Source organism: Balaenoptera physalus, assembly GCF_965194825.1.
Source record: "Balaenoptera physalus genome assembly, chromosome: X".
NCBI classification, from domain to species: Eukaryota; Metazoa; Chordata; class Mammalia; order Artiodactyla; family Balaenopteridae; genus Balaenoptera; species Balaenoptera physalus.
In genome coordinates this window covers 23,195,471-23,202,112 of record NC_138903.1, presented here as the reverse complement: position 1 = coordinate 23,202,112, position 6,642 = coordinate 23,195,471, and positions in this window count along the sequence as shown.

Below are 6,642 nucleotides of genomic sequence, written 5' to 3'. Positions count from 1 at the left end.
TCTGTTTGTGGTTTGAAATGTCATTTCTCTTCATGGCTGAATAGCATTCCATCATGTGGACTACCACAGTTTGTTTACCCATTCATCTGCTGAAGGTCATCTTGGTTGATTTCAGTTTTTGGCAACTATGAATTTGTGTACTCTTAACATTGGTTTGAAGGCTTTCGGATGGACATAAGTTTTCAACTCCTTTGAGTAAATACCTAGGCGTTTAATTGCTAGATCATATGATAAGATTATGTTTAGCTTAAAAGAAACTTCCAGCCAGTTTCCAGACAGTGTGTCTCTATCACTTTGTATTCCCTTTAGCACTGAATGAGAGTTCCTATTGGTCCCCATCCTTGCCAGCATTTGGTATTGTCAGGTGTTTGTTTTTGTTTTAGCCATATTAATAGGTATCTCATTGTTGTTTAAATCCCAAACTCCCTGAAGACCTGTGATGTTGATCGTCTTTTCGTATGCTATTTGCCGTCTGTGTATATTTTTGGTGAGGCGTCTGTTCAGCTCTTTTCACCACTGTTAAATTGACGTTTTTGTTTTCTTATTGTTGAGTTTTTTAAGAGTTCATTGTATATTTTTGATTCATGTTAATTATCAGATATGTGTCTTACAATTATTTTTTTCCCAGTCTGCGGCTTGTCTTTTCATTCTCTTAATAGTACCTTTTACAGAGTAGAAGTTTTTAATTTTAATGAAGTTCAGCTTATCATTTTTCTCTTTCATGGATTGTGCTTTTGGTGTTGCGTCTAAAATCTCGTTGCCAAACCCAAGATTTTCTCCTATATTTCCTTCTGTTTTTTTGTTTTGTTTTGTTTTGTTTTGTTTTCCCACTCCGCATGGCAGGCAGGATCTTAGTTCCCTGACCAAGGATCAAACCCATGCCCCCTGCCGTGGAAGTGCAGTCTTAACCACTGGACCATGAGGGAAGGCCCGGGCTTTTTTTAAATTTTGAGTTTTCCATTTAGGTCTGTGATCCATTTTGAGTTAATTATTTTGCAACATGTAAAGTCTGTATCAACATTCTTTTTTGTTGTGTGCGCATGTCTAGTTGTCCCAGCACTGTGAGTTAAAAGACTCCTTTCTCTATTGAATTGCCTTTGCTCCTTTGTTAAAGGTCAGTTGACTGTATGAGGGGTCTATTTCTAGGTTTTCTATTCTGTGCCTTGGTCTATTTGTCTCTTCTTTTGCTAATAGTATGTGGTCTTGATTATTGTAGCTTTAAAGTCCGTTTTGAAATCCAGTAATATCAGTTCTCTGACTTTGATCTTCTTCGGTATTGATTTGAGTTGGTTATTATGGATCTTTTCATTTTTTATATAAACTTTAGATTGTTTGTTGCTATCTACAAAATAACTTGCTGGAGTTTTGAGCAGAATTGTATTGCGTGTATAAATCAAGTTGGGAGTAACTGACATCTCAACAATCTTGCATCCTCCTATCCATGAACATGGAGTGTTTCTCTATTTATTTAGATCTTCTTTAATTTTTTTCAGTGACGTTTGTATTTCTCATATAAATCTTATACGTATATTTTTAAGAGTTATTTATAATCAATCTTTTTTTGGTGCTAATGTAAGATGGCATTAGGTTTTTCAATTGCAAATTCCATTTGTTTATTGGACAACAATTGACTGTTGAGTATTAACCTTGGCTTATTAATACCAGGAGTTTTCTTGTTGTTGATTATTTGAGATTTCCTACATAGACAGTTAGGTCATCTGTGAGCAAAAACAGCATTTACACTTGACTGCTCTCATCTGGAACCTCCTCTCTTTCTCACCCCTTGTTTTAACTTGTCATTTATTTAGGTCTTAGAGTGTGTCTCACCATCTTCTTGATATGGCGGCAGCTCCTAGGCTCTAAAGTTCTGTGCACAGTGGCTCAGTCTTCTTTTTCTTACCATCCCCAGTTCTGCCATGGAGCCTTCCAAAGAGTAGATGCTCAATTAATGGTTGGGAATAAGAGTGGCAACGATAAGGATGTCTACTTTATTATTGTTTAATTTCTCTCACAGTCTTGAATAATCTAAGAAAACATCTTTCAATTTTACAAAAAGAAGCACTAAAAGAATAAACCAAACCAAAAATGTACCACCATTTACTCTTTTTCTTTTCTTTTTTACTGGACCCACATTATTTAACTGCCGAGTCTATTCACAGTTCCATGGAAATCCCTCTTCCATTGCTGTGTTTTCTTGTTCGAGGTCATAAAAAAAATGGAAGGTTTCTAAATTTGTTTTATAAAATATCAAAACTTTAACTTGTACCTGATAAAAGTAATGAATGTGTGATCCATACTGTCACCAGCAGAATGGCGATTTCCTTGGTTCTTGCCCTCCCAAAGAGGAAGAATTCAATCGAGAGGCGTAGAGCAGTTTTAAGTAGCAAGAGTTCAGTTAAGCAGAGCAAAAGTACACTCCCGAGAAAGCAGGAGAGCGGGCTGTCTGGAAACCAGAAGCAGCCCCGCAATGGGGTAGGGCCGTGTTTTGTAGAGTGGTGGTCCCTCCCTGTGTCCTGTGTTATTTGACTGACAAATCGATTGACAGCTTTAGGTTATGTAACTTTCCTGCTAGTATGCAGGCACTTACCCATAAGCACCCAAGCAGAACCCATGGGGTGGGGCGGGGAAGCAAAAGCCGCAATGCTAAGTTATTACAAATGAGGCATAACGAACCCTGGGTTACCTTGAGTCACCTTCTCGGTCTTGGTGCGCCTGCGTCAACCTGTGCTGGCGGTTTTGTCTTGCTTGGTCCTGGTATGGCTGGAAACCTAGCAGTGGTCCTTGACCACGAGAGGGAGGATCTCTGGGCATGCTCCAGCCACCGGTGTCCAGGTAGGGGAGGGAAAGACGAACCGTCCAGGATGGGGCAGGCCCGCTCATCTGTGACTCGCTATCCTCATCTTGGCTCTGGGCACCCTCTTCAGATCCTGGGCAGGAAACCCCTGCATCACGACAGCTAGTGGCTGGGGCTCCCCGAGGCTCCCGGCGAGCGCCAGCAGCACGGGAGCTCGGGGGAGTACCCCGAGAAACAGAAGCGGGGGAGGAGGGCGACTCTTCTATCTCTGCCGCCGCCGCCGCCGCCGCCGCCGCCGCCGCCTCAGTGGCCTGGGCACCCTTGAGACTCTGAGTCTCCCCCCGGGCCTGGTGGCGTCTCTCGCGGGCACGGCGCTTCCTCTTCTGGCCCCGAGGCACGATGACACAGGTCAGGGCCAGCAGGCGGGAGTGTGGGCAGGAAGGCAGGCAATGAGGGCACCTGGGGGAGGGACAAGGAGATGCTGTGAGCACCTTCAGCGGGGAGATTCCTCCCTGGCTTTAACCAAGGCCGCCTCTGCAGGGTCCTTGAGGGCACTGCTCGAGGACCCACAGGGCTCCCGTTCTCCTGCTCCGCCTGTCCCCTGAGACCCCTGTGGAGGGCGGTAGAGTGAGCCTTGGGCTACAGGCTGCCAGCCTACCTGAGTGTCCCTGGGGTGACAGAAGGGGCTGCCAGTGGGACCTTCCGCGTTCTAGGGCGGGGAGTCTGCTCAGTTCATCTTCAGGATCTTTAGGTGGACGGCAGCCAGGGCCTGGGCTTCCTCCTCTCTGTTGCTCTGCAGTTGACACCTCAGTGGTCCCGGGGACCCATGAGGAGGAAGTGAGGGGTGCCCCAGCTCACCGCCCTGACAGGGGGAACACAGTGCTGACAGCTCTGTGGAGTCCTTTCTATCCTGGGATCACTGGGTCCTCAGTCCCTATTCAGTGCTCTCAGTTGGCTTCACGTAGGGCCTGGGACCCACCCTTCTGCCCTCTAATGGCTTTACCTTCAGGCTAAGGATCTCACCTCCCTTAGACCTGACGTAAAGGAGCCTCGGCCCGACTGCCCTGTCCTGAGCCTTCAAGTGCTGAAAGCAGGGGCAAGGCTAGACTCTTTGTCGTCCCCACAGCTCCGGGGGTGGGGCATGTTCCCCTTAGTCGTCACTCAGCGTTCTCAGTTTGACTCCTGGGAAGGCCTGTGGCTCCTCTCTCTTTACCTGAGGACATGTGCTCGTAGAAAGGCCCACAGCTCTCTGAGGCCCAACAGAAGGAAGTGAGGGTAGCCTGATTCCCCACGTCTACCTGTGGTCTCCGAAGGCAGAAAGCTGTGGCAGGCGAATCCAGGCCTTATTACGGTTGGCCGCGCCAGTCCTCACTCAGGCTCCTCCGTCTGACTCCTGGGAAGACCTGTAATTTCTCGCTCTCTTCACCTATTAACTGTCCTCCCGTCTCTGTCACCCTGGGAGGAGTTAAGGGTTGCCTCTGCTCGGCCTGACATCTATCCAGGCGTCTCCCAGGACTGACGGCAGGGGAGAGATGATGTGCTGCCCCCATCGTTATGGTTTTCCTGCTCCACTCCAGCCTTAGGTCCTCACCCCAACTCCTAGCACAACCTGGAAAGTCCCCCTGTGCTGAGTCAGCCAGCCTCAGAGCAAAGTCCTCACCACCCTGAGTCCCCAGAAGGAGAAGTCACAGTAGGCCACATGCAGCCACAGCTCTCTCTGAGGGGCTTCTGAGGACTAACAGCAGAGGGCAAGATTCTCCGGGCTCCACTCTTCTGGGCTTTGTGACCTCAGTAGTCCTCACTGTGTCAGGATCTGGGACTCTTCCCTCTACTGACCTGAGTCCTCCAGAGCTGGAAGCAAGTGGGGGACACATCGAACTACCCCTGCCTGGGGCTTCCCAGGGCCGAAAGGGTGGTGGGGCTCTGTGTTCCTCTCTCTTTTCGGTTGGGCGTTCCCCTTGGTCCTCACTCAGGAGTCCTTACACCGACTCTTCCCGTGACCTAGAGAGGCCTGTCCTCTCATACCACAGCCTTTAATTCCCTGAGACCACCTAGGAGGATGTGAGGGTTGCCTCGCGTGGGCATGACTGCCTGTGGTCACTCATGGGCGACAGTAAGGGAGGGATTCTGTGGCGTCCCCACTTTTATGATTTGGGTGGTTCCCTCAGTCCTCACGGTGCTCTGCTTTGACTCTTGGCAGGACCTGGAACTCCTCCCTGTGCGAACGTGAGGCTGGCCCCTGAGACCAAGTGCCTCATCTACCGGAGATGCTCTAAAAGGAAACGTGTGGGGCGCATCATGCCAACATTCCTGGATTTGCCGAGGGGAAGTATCCAGTGGCAGGGCTCTGTTCTAGGTGGAGTCCCTTTATCCTCATTTAGAGTCACTAGATTTCCAGTCTCTACTGAGTGAGGCTGTTCCCAACAGACCAAGGCCCTCGCCTCCCTGAGACCACTCCCAGTGGAAAGAGGGGGCACGTCAGCCAGAAAGCTTTGTCCTGGGCCGCCTGGGGCTGACATCAGGGGTGGGACTCTGCATTCTCCTCTGTTCTGGAGTGAGTGGTCCCCTTGCTCCTCATTCAGGGTCCTCATCGTGATGCCGGACCAGACCCAGGACTCCGCCCTCCACTCCCCTGAAGCTGTGCTCCTCAGAACAAAGGCGTTACCTTCTTGGAAATTCGGAATTGGAAGTCAGGATGAACCAGATCTGTCCAAAGCTGTTGGGGTCTTCTGAGGAGCAGGATTTTACAAGGCCCCACTCTTCTGGAGTCAGTGGCCCCTCAGTCCTAACTCAGGTTTCTTACCTTGACTTCAGGTGGCATATGGGACTCCAGCCTCCCTGCTGACTGTCTGCCTGCCAGCCTCAGGCCAAGGCTTTCACCTTCCTGAGACACCAGAAGGGGAGGTAAGAGACCTATTCCCTGGCTACCCCTGCCGGGGGCCTCTGTGTGGTCCCCTTTGTTATGGGGGGTCCACTCATCAGCACCCAGTGTCCTCACCCTGAATCAAATTAAGGCCTGTTAGGATCCCCTACTTGGGCAGGATTGGAGATGCTGCCACAAGACCAAGGAACTCGCCTCCCTGAGAACCTCTCCACCCTTGCCCCGGAGGAAAAGAAGGGGTACCTTCAGACACACAGCTCTGCCCATGGCCACACAAGGGAGAAAGCAGGGTACACTTTGTGGGGCCCCCTTCTCTTCTAAGGTCCTCACCTTGAATAACTATCAGAGGCTGGGACTCCTCCCTCCACTGACCTGAGGACACAGCTCTTAAACCAAGGCTTTTATGTCCCTGAGAAACTTGAAGAGTAAATGAGGAGATGCTGATCTTTTCAGGTTATCTGGCATTGCATATGTAGAAGACCCCATTGTCACCGAATATTTTTTTTTTTATTCATACCATTCACTTATTCAGCGTTACTAATACTGTGTTCCAAAACAGTGCTTTGGGAACAGGGCCCCTTTTATCCCATGAGATACCTTTTGGAGTGGTGAGAAGAAAAATGAATTAAAAGACATAAGGTCTGCCTTAGGCTGGGAGGAGTGGAAGAGTGTAGGCTCTAGACTATTCCCGACCAGGGGACTAGACCCAGCAAGGTCACTTAATCAGTCTTGTGAACTTGAGAAATTTGCAAGTTATTCACCTAGAAAGGGAGTCTGCCAAATCCTATCCTGCATGAATGTTGGAATGTTATGTACTACATATAAAGCAGTGGCATACTCATTAAGAAATATTGGGTTTTTGATGAATGGCAGTTATGATGTGATTATTATGAACCCCCAAAATACCACCCTCCCATCAGAGTTTATTTTTAATCCAGTAGGTAGCAGAGAATATGCAGTGCACTAG